General features: G+C 40.8%; 1 long non-coding RNA gene across 1 annotated transcript in view; it reads right to left on the reverse strand.

The window, feature by feature from the left end:
* Positions 1-2924: 2924 nt before the first annotated feature.
* Positions 2925-18857, reverse strand: part of LOC112650445 (uncharacterized) — a 39196-nt gene continuing 23263 nt past the window's right edge. The window contains exons 4-5 of the long non-coding RNA XR_003130182.3: positions 4653-4755; positions 2925-4382 (exon numbers count right to left, since the gene is read on the reverse strand). This is a non-coding gene — a long non-coding RNA (uncharacterized LOC112650445). The remainder of the gene's footprint in view (positions 4383-4652; positions 4756-18857) is intronic.

Here is an 18857-nt window from a genome sequence, read left to right on the forward strand (position 1 = left end):
TCGGGCTCCCGGTGCATGGAGCCTGCTTCTCCCTCTGCCTGTGTCTCTGCCTCTCTCTCTCTCTCTCTGTGCGACTATCATAAATTAAAAAAAAATTAAATGTTTAAAAAAAAAGAAAAAAAGAAAGATATGAATTGAATGTCATCATAATACCTATTCAGTCCCTGTTTTTTGTGGATTATTTCTTTGGGCTTCCTCTTTCTTTTACAGGATCCACCTTAATGTTTCTTGCAGAGCTGTTTTGGTGGTCACATATTCTTTCAGTTTCTGCCTATCTTGGAAGCTCTTTATCTCTCCTTCTATTCTGAATGAGAGCCTTGCTGGATAAAGTATTCTTGGCTGCATGTTCTTCTCATTTAGGATCCTGAATATATCCTGCCAGCCCTTTGTGGCCTGACAGATCTCTGTGGAGAGGTCTTCTGTTAATCTAATATTTCTCCCCATATAAGTTAGGTATCTCTTGTCTCTTGCTGCTTTAAGGATTTTCTCTTTATCTTTGGAATTTGCAAGTTTCACTATTAAATGTCAAGGTGTTGAACGGTTTTTATTGAATTAGTGGGGAACCTCTCTATCTCCTGGAACTCAATGCCTGTCTTCCTCTCCCAAATAGGGAAGTTCTCAGCTATGATTTGTTCAAATATGTTTTTTGGTCCTCTGTTTCTCTGTACTCTCTGGATACCCAACTATACATAGATTTTTCCTTCTGAGGCTATTCTTTATTTCCCTTAACCTTTCCTCATGGTCTTTTAGTTGCTTTTCTCTTTTTTCTTCAGCTTCCTTCCTTGCCATCAACCTGTGTTCTATGTCAGTCAGTCTTTCTTCTACCTCATTAAACCTCATCATTTGGACCTCCAGTTTGGATTGTATCTCATTTAATTGATTTTTAAATTCACCCTGATTAGATCTAAATTCTGCAGTCATGAAGTCTCACGATTTCCCTATGCTTTTTTTCCAGAGCCACCAGTAGCTTTTAATTGTGCTTCTGAATTGGCTTTCTGACAGCAAATTATAATCCAAATTCTGTAACTCTGTGGCAGAGAGTATCTGATTCTTTCTTTTGTGGTGAGTTCTTTCTTCTAGTCATTTTGCTAAGTGCAGAGTGTCTGTATAAGGGGATGAGTTAAGAATATCAACCACTACCTGAGTAAATATCACCCTAGATGATGTCTCCAAGGTCAGAGACCAGAAATTGAAAACAAAGAATAGAATGAAATAAAACAAAAGGACCACTAAAGTGTATGTATACAATGGAATATTACTCAGCCATTAGAAACGACAAATACCCACCATTTGCTTTGACGTGGATGGAACTGGAGGGTATTATGCTGAGTGAAATAAGTCAATCGGAGAAGTACAAACATTATATGGTCTCATTCATTTGGGGAATATAAAAAATAGTGAAAGGGAATAAAGGGGAAAGGAGAAAAAATGAGTGGGAAATATCAGAAAGGGAGACAGAACATGAGAGACTCCTAACTCTGGGAAACGAACTAGGGGTGGTGGAAGGGGAGGTGGGCAGGGGGTGGGGATGACTGGGTGGCGGGCACTGAGGGGGGCACTTGAGGGGATGAGCACTGGGTGTTATTCTATATGTTGGCAAATTGAACACCAACAAAAAATAAATTTATAAAAAAAAGGTGAAAAAATTTAAAACAAAGTAGTAAAAAAATAAAAGGCCAAGAATCTCAAAGAAGAGAAAAAAAAAAGAGAAAAAAGAAAAAAAAAAGGAGAAGAAAAAAAAGGGAGGGGACTGGGAGATGGTGGTGGTGATGAAGTTGTAGTGGAGGTAAAATGTAGTCTACCTGAGGGGTCCTAGAGGGTGATTTTCTTGGTTCTGAGTATATTAGGTTTGTATGTTAGAAGATGCTCAGTCCCAAATTTATATAAACCATAAATCCTGTTAGAAGGCCCCACCATTGACCACCAAAACAAATGAGGTAAAGGAGGGGGGCAGAATGGGAATGAGGAATCTCACAGAAGGAATAGGCATGGTATACCACTTCATTCTGGGTGCATGCAGGTCATGTTTTAGAAGGCATTAACTTCTGCCATTGTAGAACAAAATGAGGCAGAGAAAACAAAAAACACAAAACAAAACAAAACATATCTTGTATATCTCTGAAAATTAAGTTGAGTATTTTGAAGGGAATCTAGAAGTGGAAAATATATGTAGGTTCTGTAATTATAGAATATGAAAGTCAAAAAGGAAGAATCTTAAAAATGAAGAGGTGGTAAAATATTGTAGTTAAGATGGAAAAAGAGGAAAAAAATTGGAAATTTACAGTCTGATATAAAAATGTGTTGTACTGGAAAAAGGAAGAAAAAAAATAGGAGGGGTACCCTCTGGTCCTATACACTGTAAATCCCTGGACTTCCCCTGGAGCTTTCCAGCGCTGCTGGGTGGAGAACTTGCTCTTCCCCGTCCTTCCAGCTGGTCTTCTGGGGCGGGGCCTGCTGTGCCGGTTCTCAGGTGTGTGCACCTGGGGAGATGCTCCGCCCCTGCTGCTGACCCCGTGAGGCCCCGTCCCCTGGCGGCCCCGCCCCTCCCAGGCGCAGGGTGACCCAGGAGGGACAACCCCCCTGGCGGCGGCCGGGTCCCCAGCCCCGGCGTCAGCTCCCGCGGTACCGACCGCAGCTCCCCGTCCGCACTGGCCTGGATGCTCCGGGGCGGGGGGCGCGGCCCCGCACAGCTCGGGGGCGCCCTGGCGGCGGCGGCAGGAGCGTCCCCGCCGTCCCGGGCCCTCCCGCCTCCCCGCCTCCCCGCCTCCCCGTCCCGGGGGGAGCGCAGGGTCCCGGCCGTGTCCCCCGCGCCCTGGGCTCCGGGGCCTGCGCTGCTGGGGTCGCTCCCGGGGCCGCGGCTCCCGAAGGCAGCAGGGCGCAGCCCCCTCCGCCCGGAGCCCCCGCCCGCCCGCCCGCCCGGCTGCTCCCCGAGGCCCCGCCGGGCGCTCCAGCCCTTTCCCGCGCTCGGCCCGCGGGGTGTGGGGCGCCCTGCCCCGGGCGCACGTCCTGCCAGTGACCCCGGGAGGCTGGAGGCCCCACGGCCCCTCCGCGGCTCCGCCCGGGCTCCCCGCTCAGCGCCTTTCCCTCGGGAAGAATCCGGGGCGGATGTGAAGTTCCCGCTGCCCCGGGCGGGGCCTCCCTGTGCCGAGGCTTTCACCCCGGCCTCGGCCGGCTCCCCGGGGCCTCCCCCACTGGATTCTTTCTTATTTCATTGTGTCCACACCTCCCTACCTTGCTAGAGGCGAAAACCCTTCCCTCTGTAGCGCTCCAGCTGTTCTCTCTTTAAGTCTCAGGCCGGATTCGTAGGTGTTCAGGATGGTTTGGAAGGTATCTAGGTGAGTTGGTGGGGCCAGGCGAGGCGAGGACCCCAATCCTCTGCCATCTCGCCCCGCCCTCTGTATTGTATGTTTTTAATATTTGTTTCCCGTCATTATGTTGAGCACAGTGCCTGACTCACTGTTGTTGATGACAGTGATACATATCTGCCAGGAGCTAGACAAGACATTTTATGTAATGAACAATCATCTAAATGTCATTTACCATGTGCCAACAATTACTCTGAGCCCTTAAAAATATTACTTTACATACATCAAGTATCTCATTTAAGCCACACAATAACTTTATGTAGAGCTCTATAACTGTCTCCATTTTATAGGTGAGAAAATTGAGGTTTGAAAAAATTGAGTAACTTTTCCAGGTGCTCATATATCTAATAGGTAGCCAGGTGGAGCCAGTAGGTAATCAGGGGATATTTTTGAATTACATAAAATTTCCATCTTCTGTTTGGTGATACTCCACTCCACCTTAATGGGGAATGATATTTTACCAACATCCATAGTGTGTACTTACCCTGCAGTGATTTGTCTCATCCTTCCAGCTGGCTGCATACCTATATCCTGAGCCAAGGCAGTAGTGTCAGCAGTGAAAATTTATGGAAAAGGAAGTCCTGTGGGGATTAGGGGCCTTCCTTCCACAATATTCCATTTGATGGATGCAGAGCTGCCAGAGCGAGTTAGGGCTATGTGGCTGGATCCAAAACAATAATGGCCCAATTCTTACTGACTGTTTGCAATCACTGCTTCCAAATTATCTTTTGAGCAAAACAGCAGACTGTTGAAATGACCAGGAGGAATGTTGTGCTTCTCCAGAAAGATGAATCAGGTAGTGAGTAGGTACAGTAGTCCCACTATATCTGTGATTTTTGCTTTCTGCATTTCCAGTTCCCTCTGGCCATTCTAGAAGCAGTCTGGAAGCAGATGGCCCTTGTTCTAATGTATCATCAGATGGTCAGCAGTAGCTCAAAGGTACATCACAGTGCCTATGTTATTTCCCTCATTTCTTTTTATCACATAGGCATTTTATCATCTCCTATCATAAAGGAACTAGGGTGAACACAGAACAATAAGATATTTTAAGAGAGAGATCACATTCACATAACTTCTATCATAATATATTGTTATAATAGTTATATTATGAGTTACTGGTTTTTGTCCCTTACTGTACCTAATTTATAACTATAATTTTATCAGAGGTATGTTATGTATGTACAGGAAAAAACATAGGCTATGTACGGTTTGTGTATATGTATATCCATGGTTTCAGGCATCTACTTGGGTCCTTGCAGATAAGGGACAGACTACTGTATTACTCACGTTAATGCAGGTTTTATGGGGTTGTAAGATTCAATAAGACAGTTTAGCCTGATGTATCAAGAAAATCTCAGCACAGTATTTCCCAAAGAGCTTCATCTTCTTCCTGCCAGTGTGGATAAGGAGAGGGAGAAAATTCCCCTGGTCAAAACAGATGCTGCTGGGCTCCAAATTGAAGCAGTCTAAGAACACAGGAACATCTTTCATGTGGTGTAAACCCTTCCCATTCCCCCAGTAGTCAGAAGATCTTACCTTTTCATTATCCTGCAACTTGTTATTTTTTCTAAATCCTGAAGGATTTTTAGGGGAAACTTAACTGATTTTCAGAGCTCCTGTAAATAATTGCATTTGCCTCTTGCATGTACCGATTTTTAATGAGGTTAGCCTGTCCATAGTCCTTGTACTGCGTGTGTGTGCATGCGCACAGGTTGGTGGTTATATCCTAGTGCTAGCACTGATTTTGAAAGCAGTTCAAGAGCACATACTCCCCTGATCCAAAGATTGGTATTGGTCTCAGGATGAAGAAATTTCTTATAGGACACAATTTAGGGAACCAGTGAAATGCTTAGTGAACTGAATTGAACTGTGACTTGTATTGTTAAGGAACCAGGGGAGGTGGTATAAGGAGGTGGTAATGAGTACTATACTATGGAGTGAGATAAGTAAATAAACATGACATTTCTTGAGTGCTTGCCACATGCTAAGTAGTTCCCTACTTTTTTTTTCAAATTATCTCATCCAGTTTTCATAGTAACCCTGTAAGACTACAATTATCATCCCTATTACAAGTGCTGAGCTGATATTTAAATGTTTATTTACTCAATGTCACAGGGCTTATAAGTGGCACAGCCAGAATTTGAATCCAGGCCTGTCTAACCCTAAAAGACTTACTAACTTGCTGACTGTGTTAACAGACTACCTTTCAGACACAAGGGCTCCTACATTAGCTGCAAGGTCCAGGGCAGTATTGAGAGTTCCACAGTGTTCAACCTCAACAGCCACCCTCATGTTGATCCTGTTTCTGTGTTTTTAAAATTTTTCTTGATTATTTCATATGCCAAGTAACTTGACACTTCATTTGTAAATTCTGAAATAAAGTTGGCCATCGACAAAATGGAACAGCTCACACTGGGATTTTAAAAATTATTAACCATTAGGCATTTCTTGTGAACCTATTGGAGTAATATTTTGATTGAACCTAAATACTTACTAAAATATCTGGCAGTACAAATTTATCCTAGGATCAGGTTTGAGAATCATTTATTTAAATTAAAAAAAAATCACAGCTTTTTTTGTTTTTCTTTCTTTCTTTTCTTTTTTTTCCCCCATAGGAAGATAAAACATTTTCCTTACACCTACTTCTTGAATTCAGGATGAGTTACTCTTCCATGAATAATATAAATAATTATTATCCTCCAGGCTCATATTATGACTAACAAAATGATGCAAGTAGGGAGTGAAGTATCTCAGCATATTGAGAACAAAGCACTAGATTAAAATATAATTTTTATATTGTTCTTCCTTTTAAAAAATACTAGATTGGCTTTTTAGACTGACAGTTGCCAGGTTATGATACAAAATGTGCTCTAATTCCTGTCTGAAGTTGGGCCATTTGACAGGAGGACAAGTGAATGCAGAGTTGGGAACTTGAGTACTAATTCCAGAGTGCCACCTACTAGCTGTTTGACTAAAGGAAGCCGTGCGTCCTCTCAGGGTCATGATGACTGTTCGTGGAATGAGAGAACTACAGGCCCTGCATTATTTCATTTAATACTCACAAGTGTTTTGAAAGGTTATGTTGGCCCCAATTTATAAAAGAGAGAACTGAAGCTTGTAGAGTTCACATACTTTTTCAGAGTTGTGTTGTAATTTGACACCTTCAAGGCAAAGTTGATGTACACAGGTCCAGAGGTCTAGCCTTGTCCTAGATGCACACGAATAATAATCTATCACAATTCAGTTGATTCTGGTCTTTCACACAGTCCTTGGGGTGTGAATTGCATGGGGGTAGATTTCAAATGAAGCTTCTTGGAGGAACCGCCTATGCAAGATGACTGCAAATGCTGTTTGGCATCATTTAAATTAGATTGGGAATGTGCTGAACAGAGGACTGACTAAAATGTTAAGGCACTGTGTTTGGGCTGTATTCGAGGACAGCTGAAATAAAAAGTGTAAAGCCAGCTGCAGAGGAAGAAGACATCAGATTGGCTGCATCAGCTGATGGCAGCTCTCCCTGGTCTCAGCTCTGCTTGGCAGCTCTCCTGTCCCACTGGGCAGCTGCAGTGAGGAGAGCTTCAATGGGCAGCCTCAGGAGAGAAAGAGCCTGCTGGGTGGCATGTTATTACTGTCAGATGGGAATCATTCCTCCAACCAGAATGAATATTTTTCTACTGATGTCATCTTTTAGCAATTAATTGTAATTGTGAATATTATTGAGATATGTGTGCTTTGTCACTCTGAACATTTGCAGACCAAGACACAGCTACCCATTTTTAATGAGTTCAGTCTGCAATGTCTATGAAGATTCAGCTCAAGAAGAAAAATGTAGAATTTTTTATCTTTCCCTGTTGGTTATAGTTTTATCTTGATCAATTCATTTGCTCATTCATTCAACAAACACTTTCTGAACGCCCACTATGTGGATTGTTTTGTATGCTTGGAATAAGCATTTGTGAACAAGACAGGCAAAGATCCTTGTTATCATAGAAATTAAATTCTATTAGTTTACATTAGTAAGTGGAAAGGGCACCAGCTTTGGAGTCAACCATTTCTGCATTCTGAAGTTAGTCCCACCATTTCTTAGCCATGTGACCTTACCTGCCTAAGCCTTACTTTCCTCATGGGTAAAATGTAGACTATAATTCTAGCTCATAGAAATTCATGAAAGGCTCAAAATGAATAGTGGATAAAGCCATGCTTGGTCCCTGGGAAGTCCTCAGTAAATGCTACCTCCTACTTTACCCTGACTGACTTCCTTCACAACACATGACCTTACTTTTTACTCTGCACCAGGCAGTTCCACACCCAGGAATTTGTTCTGTGCTCAAAGCACAAAATTTATTCATCCTTTTCCCAGAGTTGTATTTTCAGCTACAACTGGCTAGAAACTAGCAGAAAGAAGGGTGAGTGGATGAATGTTAGCATTCCTGCAAAATTCATTTCTTGACTCCCAACCCCCAATGTGATGGTGTTAGGTGGCAGAACCTTTGAGAAGTAATTAAGGTAGGAAGAAATCATTGAAATCATGAGGTGAAACTTTTGAGAAGAATTAAGGTAGGAAGAAATCCCTCTCATGGGATCAGTGTTCTTATGGAGCAGGAAGACACTAGCACTTTCTCACTTTCATGCAATGAGGAAAGAGCATGTGAGCATACAGTGAGAAGGTGACTGTCTACAAGCTAGGAAGAGGGTCCTCACTAACAACAGAACCTGCTGCTGCCTTGATCTTGGATTTCTCAGCCTTCAGACTGTGAGAAGGAAGTGTTTGTTGTTTAAGCCATCCAGTCTATGGTACTTTTTTAATAGCAGGCAGAGCAGACTAAGAGGTAAATTTGATGCCACCTGGTGAGGTAAGATGACCATTGGTGCTGATCCATCCATTTCATTGGTTTGAGGACAGTGCCTCCTCCCGATAGTAACTTGGCATCTTAACAGGAGTTTTCACAGCCATGTCTCTCCTTCACAGGCACATTACAAAGGTGGAACTTCAAATCTGGCCCACCACAACAGGTGCTCCTAGAACAGGCCATATAAAACAGTCTTTCCTCCTGCAGAGCTCTGAATTATAGTCAAACCTTCTTTATTTTTTATTTTTTTGGGGGTGGGGTGGGGAGGAGAGGGTGTGGGAAAAGAGAGAGGGAGAGACTCCCAAGCAGGCTCCATGCGCAGCATAGAGCCTGATGTGGGGCTTGATCTCACAACCCTGAGATCATGACCTTAGCTGAAATCAAGAGTCGGACACTTAACTGACTGAGCCACTCAAGTGCCCCTAACCTTCTCTTTTTGATTAAATTGTGGTTAATTATTATATTTTCCATTGGCACCAAAAATGCTGATTAACTTCCGAAATGCCATTTCTTAATATGAGTTAACATTTTTGCCTCTTGTATCTTTTTGACACTGAGTTTTTCTTTGAATTTCTATCTAATCTTGGGGTGCCTGGGTGGCTCAGTTGGTTAAGCATCTGCTTCCACTCAGATCATAATTCCAGGATCCTGGGATGGAGCCCCATATTGGGCTCCCTGCTGGAGCCCTGCAACCTGCTTCTCCTTCTTCCCCTAGTTGTGCTCTCTCTCTGTCAAATAAATAAAATAAATAAAATCTTTAAAAAATGAATTTCTGTCTAATCTAAACAGAAACTAATAATAGCTAAGAAATTTACTGATGACCTTTGATACAGCTTAATCAATGGAGGTATCAATTTCAGTTTTCACTGGATAGTTTTCAGGTGAAAGGTTGAGAGAGGAAAATCTTTTAATTGTGCTATATTTTTAATATTATATTGCTTCAAATGTAATAGGTAATACATATTCATGATAAAAAGTAGAGAATAAACAAAAATAAGGAAATAATATTCTTTGTAATCCCAAGATCCTCTGATAAGTTTCATAGTCATTTTGATAGTTATTAAAGACTGGTAATCTACTTTTATATTTGTCAACCTAGTTCATCAACCTAGGTAATCAACTTTTATATTACATCATTTTTTCTCTGTAGCTCAATTTATTTTATTCCAATTACATAACACCATCTTAATAACTTCATAGTGCTCCATTATATGCAGTACTATAACTTAATAAATCTCAATTTAAAATTTTTAAAATAAATTCCCTGCATTATACCTTTCATCTTTGTGACTTATTCATTCCATAACCAGAAGCACATGACCTACACCACCCTCCCATTCTTTACATCTTTACATTTATATGAGAATCTATGTAGCCAAATATTTTATCTCTTTCATGCTGATTTCTTTAGGCTGAATTTCTAAAGGCAAAAAGGTGGATCCCCACATACAACCAGATTCCCATTAATTCATGTATTTATTTAGCAACTATTTTTAAACACTTCTTACTTTCATACAGTAATAGACCTAGAGAATAAAATCATGTGAATGAGGTACAGAGTCCCCATCCTCACAAAGCTTATCATCTCATGAAGTTGTCCAGTTTATCTTTCTGCAAGCCAAATATAGGAGTGTCTTTCATAAAATATGAATTGGCTTCTTCCAAAATGCCTTTAAAGTGTTTCATGTACATTTGTTGAATTGCAAAATAAAAACTTGTCCACTGTTTCAAAATTGTCCTATGTGAAGATGCATGACCGAATTGCATCAATGCGTTGGGATGGCTGGTCAGAAAATGACCTTTTAGTTCTTAGAAGTGAGCATAGACTCATTAAAATTGATAAACTAATGTTTTTATGTCTTGACTTGACATGTTTTATGCCTAAAACCTTATGTGTTCCTCATTTTAGCACCTCTGGGTCTGGGTGTTTGGTGCAACCAAGTCTTGGATGTTCTGTTTGAATGTCATGGTATTTGTGTCCAAACAAATTAGTGTCCAGAATGGCTCAAATGGAAACACCTTCCCACATGGGGCAAGGGGACTGGATTAGATGGCTTTGAAATGCCTTCCAGACCTATTTTTGTCCCCTCCCGTTGTCATTTTAAAGAGAGAAAAGGGTCCTCAAAAAGCACAAAATCTGTTTGAGCTCAGATAAAAATTATTCTAAATCATTAACAAAGAAAGACATCTATCTTTCCTTAACACAAAGAGATCCCAAAATGTCATACCCAAATCTGCAACATGGACAATCTGAACCATTGAAAATCATGCATTAACTATGGTTATAAGATAGTCATCTCATCTCAACAGCTAAAAATACACTGGGACAGTCAGAAATATTGCCATTTTTTATATGCAGTGAAATAGCTTCATTTTTACTCCACAAAGAAAAAGGCTCCTTTGAACACTGAACAATATTAAATTTGCTCTTAACTCCCATTATGCCACATTCTGTCTTAAGGTCATTACTGCCAGTTCTTTGCTGGCCAGGGTGCCTCCACTGTACTAGGGTCCTCCCAGGGCCCTCCCACATTCCTCATTCTTGGTGAACTACAGCCCTTCTCACTCGGATCTATGTCCTTCATACTCTTTCAGTGTCTCCCACAGCTCTTAAACACCCCTTACTGCCCACCATGCTTATTTAATGGCTAGCTAAGCCAAAAGTGTGGGATTGAGCTAATGACAGCCTCTAGAAAGGTGACTTGTGCTGAGAGAATAGGGACTAACACATTTCTCCAACACTTTCAAGTAAGGCTTTGGGCAAAAGAAACTGACATTGGAAAGAAGAGGTGTGAAGTCAGTAACCTCAACATCAGAAGTGAAGATAGTGAGGTAGGGAGAAATGAGCCACCAAAGGATCATTTGATTTGGCAGAGTAACACAAAAGCTTATATAACAATTACTATTATGTGTTTTCCTGCTTAGGAACATTATATTTTGGAGAACTCTAAACGTCTATTTCCCTGAAATGCCCAAATCAATTTTAACTTAAATTGGAGCCATTTACTTTCAAAATACGCATGAGGCTATATTTTTCCATGAGTTTATCTAGAATTAGACCAGTCTGTTGCACACATCAGTGAGATTAAAAACCTCCTGGAGACCTTGCTGTAATGCAGAGTCCCAGGCCTTACTCTCCATTTGTCTTCATCTAGGAGGTCTGGGGTAGATCCAGATAGTCCTGATGCAGGTGCATGTAGAGATGACATGCCTGGCGCCTGGCTTTGGATATATTATGGAGAAGTATGGACTCGTGTTTGGTGAGGTGTGAGGGTTTGGAAATCATACCAAGATTTTTAGCATAGTAGACCGTAAGTTGTGTGATTTGGTGAGTCAAGTTCGGACAAAAGAAGGGAAATAAATATCCATGTTCCATGAGCTAATGGGGGAACACACCATCATGCAAGAAGGTGTAGCTTTGGTTCTGAGCCAATTAAATATCTCAGACAATTAAAAGCCTGCAGGTCTCAAGTAGATTAGATAGCACAGGCCCAAGGGTAGGGAAGTGAGTTACAGGTATTGAAAGATTTTGATGCCCAGCATGAATGCTTGGTACCTCAAATTCTTATTACAAAAGTGAGTCTGCGGGCCAAAAGATAATATATGTAAATTAAAGAGTAAAGGAATTGCCTTATTTCTGGTCCCTCTTACCCTTTCTGATCCGTTAAAGAAGGGCTCTATCACCTATAGGCTAGAGTCCCTACTTCCCCAGTCTGGTACATCAATGCATTAATAATCAGCTCTGTCTACCTGACCAACCTCCTACCTGCCCCAATTCCTCAGCACTCCCCACACACACCATCATCTAGTCCCATCAACTGCTGGAAGTCCCTCAAATACACACCCCTAGAGAGCATGCCTTCCCCTCATCCACTATACATCCATAAGAACTGTGCTCCAGAGCCACATAATCACCTCTTATACCTCTGTTCTGGAGCTGCCTCCTCTTTGAACCATTTCCTGAACTTCTCAGCCATAGCAGTGGAGTATCTGGGTTTTTCTTAATGTCCCCACAGAAGTCTAAACCCACTCTATAATGGATTTTAGAGCAAATTATTACATTAACTTGATTTACTTGTCTGTCTCCCCTTATTAGACTTGCAACCTTTCCAGGGCACAGGACAACCATGTGTGTGATGGCATTACAGAGCCTGGATATGAGCAGATATTGAATGAATATTTTTAATGTGAAATACCAAGACCATTAGTTTCTTGGGCAAACTTAAGGACAGGGAACTAGCATTTTAAAGCTTGTCTCCTTTTATAATACTTCTGTCTGGAGTGAAGCAGGATTGTGTTGGGGATGTCCCTTTACATTACCACAGTAGTCTGTGGCTTTCTCAGCTTCAGGGTCTTTTGTTGGGGTGTATTTGAATGGGCCTCTAATCTCTGTGCCCAGCATCTGTTCACCAGTCACCATGTGCTCTCAGAGGCAGAGCCTTGAGAGCTCCCCAAGTCAGATAGGGCCACAGGTGAATGCCTTTATTCTTCATTTTTCAAGATTTTTATTCTTGAGGCACCTGGGTGGCTCAGTGGTTGAGCATCTGCCTTTGGCTCAGGATGTGATCCCAAGATTCTGGGATCGAGTTCACATCGGGCTCTCCACAGGGAGCCTGCTTCTTCTGCCTATCTCTGACTCTCTCTCTGTCTCTCATGAATTTTTTTTTTTAAACCCTTCTTTTTTCTTGACCTGAAGTCATTCATTTTAACAGTCCTACATATGAAATCCTGTTATTTTGTATATTTGATAATTTATATCACTTGATCAGTTTTAGACATCTTTTTCTTTTCAATGAAGAAAATGGGATTACTCAGCAACTCTAGACTGAATTTTCTCCTGTTTTATAAATTAGTTTTTTCAGTTCTATCCAGACACAAGACTGGTCTGGCTGCTTGTCAAGAAGTAAAAGAGTGGAGTGGTAAATCCTTAATTGCCCAAACTGAACAGCCTAGAACATCTTCACCTCTGGGAAGCTCTAGGGTGGATGCCAGTTTAAGGAAAGCTGAAGACAAACAAAAAGTACCCTATTATTCTCTGGTGATAGGCTTTATTCATGAATTTACATTCAGTGATTTATTCATTCATTTTAATATTCAGTGAGTCCCTCTCTGTGTTTAGAGAACTGGAACTTGGTCTAAGGTGATGACTATTTCTGGCCTCATTGGGGAGACCTATGAGTATATAGTTACAGGGCATACAGGGTTCTGAACTTGAAGAAAGTGTGGCATTGGGCACCCTGAAGAGAAGCCAGGGAAGAAAGAACTCTGTGGGTAAAAGTGAGCCAGGGCTTCCTGGTGGGAAAAGTGCACCCAGCAGGACAGCATGCCTGTGGGTTGTGAGTAGGACAAGCCAGGAGATAAAAGGGCTGCTAAAATTCTTGGAGGACATCTTACTTGGAGACCAAAAATTCGTTGGTGTAGCCAGAGCATTGGGTACAGATATGAAGGTAGAGACAGGAGGCTCTCAAATGGGAGAACAGTCCCAGATCTAAAGGGCCTTGCCTGCCAGGTTACCACAGGTCCCCAGGGGATGAACTTGTTTTAGACTTTGCTTTCTATTGTGGCTTATCTTCCTATCAGCATGCAAATATACATCCATATACTAGACAAAAATAAAACATTAGAACAGCTGGACCATAAAAAAACATGAGACTACAATGATAATATAATGCATTTAAAATAGTACCATGCCAAACAGACTGATTTGATCCTTGTTTTCTCCCCCACTAACGTGCTTCTGCCACCTGCTTTGGAGGAAGGGCATCCTGACAGCATCCTAAGCACTATGGTTTCCCCAGACTCCCCTTGAGCGCAGCTAAAACAGAGAACATGCTTCTAATTGCCAGAGACATCTTTGTTCTCCCTACAAAGACAAGCTTCTTTTAGCCCTTTGTACCGTCATCTCAATCTATTAGACACTTTCTGTTGGGTGTGGGTTTTGCCGTGATGGGTTTCTTTAACGGGCCTCGCTGTTGCTTTTTATCTGAAAGAAAGGGCTGCAAGAATTCAATGGATTATTTATTAAACAGCCAGTCCTGCTTTGAGAGACTTTTTTTTTCTTTTGAGTGTTTAATAACGATTCTCCTCTTGGATGCTCTCTGCATAAAAGAAGTTAAACCACTGAAGAAATGATTTAACCATTTTAAAACTAATACACTTTAGAATTCTGATTTGAGATAAGGTAGAATTTTATTAACAAAGGGCAAATCTCATTTTCACCAAGTGGCGATATGTTCCTACTGGAGGACAAAACCAGAAGACAGTCTGGGAAAGTGTGATTCAGGTGATTGACAGCTCAAGGTAGAAGTAATGTAGTGCTCAATGTCCTGTTCCTGAAACCAGACTTTCCTTGCCCTCTGACCCCCTCCTTCCACCCCTCCCTGAAAACAAGTAAGACCCAGAGAAAGATATATATCCCTCATATAATAATAATAATAATAATAATAATAATAATAATAATATAATATCCCTCATATATGGCTTTTGGCCAGATCCTTGTGTAAATGAGCAGATAACTACATGTTATTTATTCATAATATTAGCTAACATGCATTGTGTGCAGAGATTTTGCAAAGCATCTCATAGGTGGTATTACCTTTTCCTGTATAGAGCTCTGTGGGGCAGGCATAATGATTTTACTCAGGGCCCGAGGGGTTATATAGCTGTCAAGTTGTTAAACAGCTTCTAAATATCATTGTCAGCATCCAAATTCTAGTCCATCCTCAAAGCAATTGAGGGTTTTTGACAATGCTGTCACGGTCTCTTGATATTTTTATTAGTTTCCTTGATAAAATTATAGGACTTCCACCTCTAACAATCAGTCTTCAAAGGCCTGATAGTGATGGGCTTTTTTAAAAAAATATTTTATTTATTTATTTTTTATTTATTTATTTATTTATTTATTCATTCATTCATTCATTCATTCATTCATTCATGAGAGACACACACAGAGAGAGAGGCAGGGGCAAAGGCAGAGGGAGAAGCAGGCTCCATGCAGGGAGCCCGATGTGGGACTTGATCCCGGGACTCCAGGATCATGCCCTGGGTGAAGGCAGGTGCTAAACCACTGAGCCACCTAGGGACCCCCTAATGATGGGCATTTTGAAAAGACAGTCCAAAGGAGCTTATTTAACATAAGACTTGAATTCCTGCTGCCACCACTACCACTAATAATGGCACCTGAAAAGTGTACGTTTTGTATAAGCCAGTACAAAGCATTGAAAATAATCATGTGTAGTCATGTAGTCAGTTAGGGCTACTAATTATAATTACTTATGATTTTATAATAGATAAAATTATGATTTTTTAAGCATTTGGTGTAAAATCAGGTCAATTTCAGGGCTTTGGTGCAGAGAACTGTTTCTACCATTTTGCAGAGGATGGAGAAAAACAGGAAGAGTTTAGGAATAAGCTGCCTGGGAAATTACAGAGCGTCTTGAGAATTACAGCTCATGGAAAAAGGGAAAAAAATAGACTCAAGTCATTGTATTTTATTCACTACTGAACACACAAGTTGGTTGTTTCCAGAAAGAAAGTACTTGTTTTTCTTTAGCTGCATAGTTTCAACATCTGGATTAAAAGTGTAAAGCTGAGTCAAGTAAGTCAATCGGAGAAGGACAAACATTATATGGTTTCATTCATTTGGGGAATATAAAAAATAGTGAAAGGGAATAAAGGGGAAAGGAGAGAAAATGAGTGGGAAATATCAGTGAGGGAGACAGAACATGAGAGACTCCTAACTCTGGGAAACGAACAAAGGGTGGTGGAAGGGGAGGTGGGTGGGGGGTTGGGGACTGGGGGACGGGCACTGAGTGGAGCATTTGGTGGGATGAGCACTGGGTGTTATACTATAAGTTGGCAAATGGAACTCCAACAAAAAATATCCAAAAAAAATGGATAAAGCTTTTTAATTATCTTGCAGTCAACATCTGGATGCATTTTTTTTTTTATGAGGTTCTGTGCAGGCAAAGACAGGTTGTGAAGACCTTTCCTGCTGTCATTTCTAGTAGGCTCATTTTCATCATGGTGAATCTATTTTAGGTGTTAAGAATAATTACAAAACTCTTTCGCTATAATCCTGTGCTCTCTGCCCACTCCAGTATTACTCCAGTTAATGATTCAGTGTTTATTATTCCTCAAATAGAAGCTGGCTTAGACATGCCATCATTATATATGTATGTTATTACCTTCATTAGGACTGTCTTCCTGCCCCCTTGAAAATATCGGCACTTTTATGCCTCAGGGCCCTTGCACCTGCTTTTATCTCTGATGCCCTGAACATTACTTCCTTCCTCATTAACTTCAGACATCCTAACTTAGTCACAACCCCAAGCTCTCCTGTTTTTCTTTTCCCAATTTACTTCCCTCCATCGGCACTTTACACACTCTGATATACGTTTTGTCTTACATTTGTGTTCATTATCGACTTCCCCTTGCTAAATGTAAGGTCCATGAATGTAGGGACTTCTGTTGGTTTTATTCACTATTCTATCCCTAGCGTTTGAAGCTATGCCTGGCACATAGTAAGTGTTCAGCAAAATTCAGTTAAGTGTGTTATAAATAAGTGCATATTATGAATAGAAAACACAAGATGCCATATGTGCTCATTAGAATGTAGTGTCCATGAGCGCAGGAACTAAGTTTTGTTCATGAGCACTGTCTCCAGTGCCCTGATGAGGGCCTGACCCATAATAGCCTTTCATTATACCTTTATGCATTGGGTGGATGAGAACTCATTAATAAAATGATTGGGAATATTACTAGATTTTTTTTTATTATTACTAGATTTTTAAAGGGGAAGGGAAGGCAAGGGGAAAGAAGAAGGAAAGAACAAGAGAGAGAATGAGTAAGTATTGATATATTAGAGCTCACTCCTGTTTCCCATTGGTCTTACAGAGATTACGTGTAGTTTATTAGGTTAAAGGTAAAATTTCAAATAAAATTTGCAATCCCCAAGAACAGAAAATCAAATTGCAAATAAATAATACAGCTTATTGTGCAAACTCATACTGACTCCCTGTAAGCCACTTTCTATTTATGTATATATGTATGTATGTATGCATGCATGCATGCAGTCCTGGTCACTCTAAAGTGGGGGAATGTGTTTGATCTTATATCTTGTTAGTCTAATGATATTCTCTTGTCTTTTTTTTTTAATTCTTCTGTCTTTAAATATATTGGATTCATACATTACCTAACAACCACTTACTCAGCAGAGAAAATAAGAAAGGTTATTCTTGTTGTGTTTATTCTTTGTGGACCCAGAGACCAAACAGACAGTTCAGCTCCACCATCACCTAACCATCATCTACGTGGGCAGGTGCAGGGAAGGGTCAAACTATAAGATGAATTTTAATGATGAATAGGACACTGGCATTTGAAGTGCCTGTTTATTACAAAAAATGGGAAAGCTTCAAAGTTATTCTCTCTGCTGGTTGGGAACCAGAGCTAAACAGAGAAAGGAAAATTGCCTTTGATTGAAGCATGTGGCCAGTAGCCACTGGCATGCTCCAAAAGCAGAAATAGACATTATAAGATAGTTTGACCCAGATCACTGTTTGACCCAGAGTTCTCTTTAAATATATTAAAGCACATTTCTTAACCTAGAACAATGTTAATAACAATATAAAATTTTAGAATTTGGAACTTAGATGCTTAGATCTTTTTTTTCTTTTTTTAATTTTTTAAATAAATTTATTTTTTATTGGTATTCAATTTGCCAACATATAGAATAACACCCAGTGCTCATCCCGTCAAGTGCCCCCATCAGTGCCCGTCACCCATTCATCCCCACCCCCCACCCTCCTCCCCTTCCACCACCCCTAGTTCTTTTCCCAGAGTTAGGAGTCTTTATGCTTAGATCTTTAAATAATCAAAAGTATTTAGGTGTAAGACCAAACGAGGTAGAGAACATAATAACTATAAAGAATAGTTAAATAAAGAAAAGGAGGAGATTATGGTGGCAAAATATTACGTTAGCCAGCAAATAATTCATTAGGAGAAGAAATCTTGATTAGTTCAGGAAAAATGGACAATCAGACCCACCTATGCCTACGTGGTCCCTATGGTTCATTATGTTACTGTGAAAATAATGACTAAAACTAGCTCCCAGCTCATTTCTAAGGGAGGAGTCGATTTCCTGACTCCTTGACAGCAAGCTGAGGAATATGATTTTCTTTTGTCAGTGAAATATAAGTGGAAATGGGATGCGATGCTTCCTAGCAAAAACTTTAAGAGCCCTCATGAGAATCTGCCATTTCTCTTTGCCCTCTACTGTGACGTCAGATGTCCCAGATAGGGACTGTTCTTCAGCCCAGGTCCCCAAATGAGAAGGACATGTAGTATATTCATATCCAAATTGTAGGGGCATAAATGTGAGCCCAGTGAATTAACCTTTGCTTTTATAAGCCACTGATGTTGGAAATCTTTTATTCCTGCTGCACAGCTTAACCTAAGCTGATGAAATTTTCTCTACATCTGTAGAGGATATTGAGAAAATGGTCTGGTCTTCTGAGAGGATGTTCTGAGAGGAGTGGTATTGTGACCTAGAGAACAACAGAGTTCTAGGAATTCCAAGCTTCTACAAATGTGATTCCACATCAGAATTGCCTAGGAGCTGGTGAAACCTGCAAATTCACAGGCC

Source organism: Canis lupus, chromosome 11 (assembly GCF_003254725.2).
Source record: "Canis lupus dingo isolate Sandy chromosome 11, ASM325472v2, whole genome shotgun sequence".
In the NCBI taxonomy this organism is placed as follows: domain Eukaryota; kingdom Metazoa; phylum Chordata; class Mammalia; order Carnivora; family Canidae; genus Canis; species Canis lupus.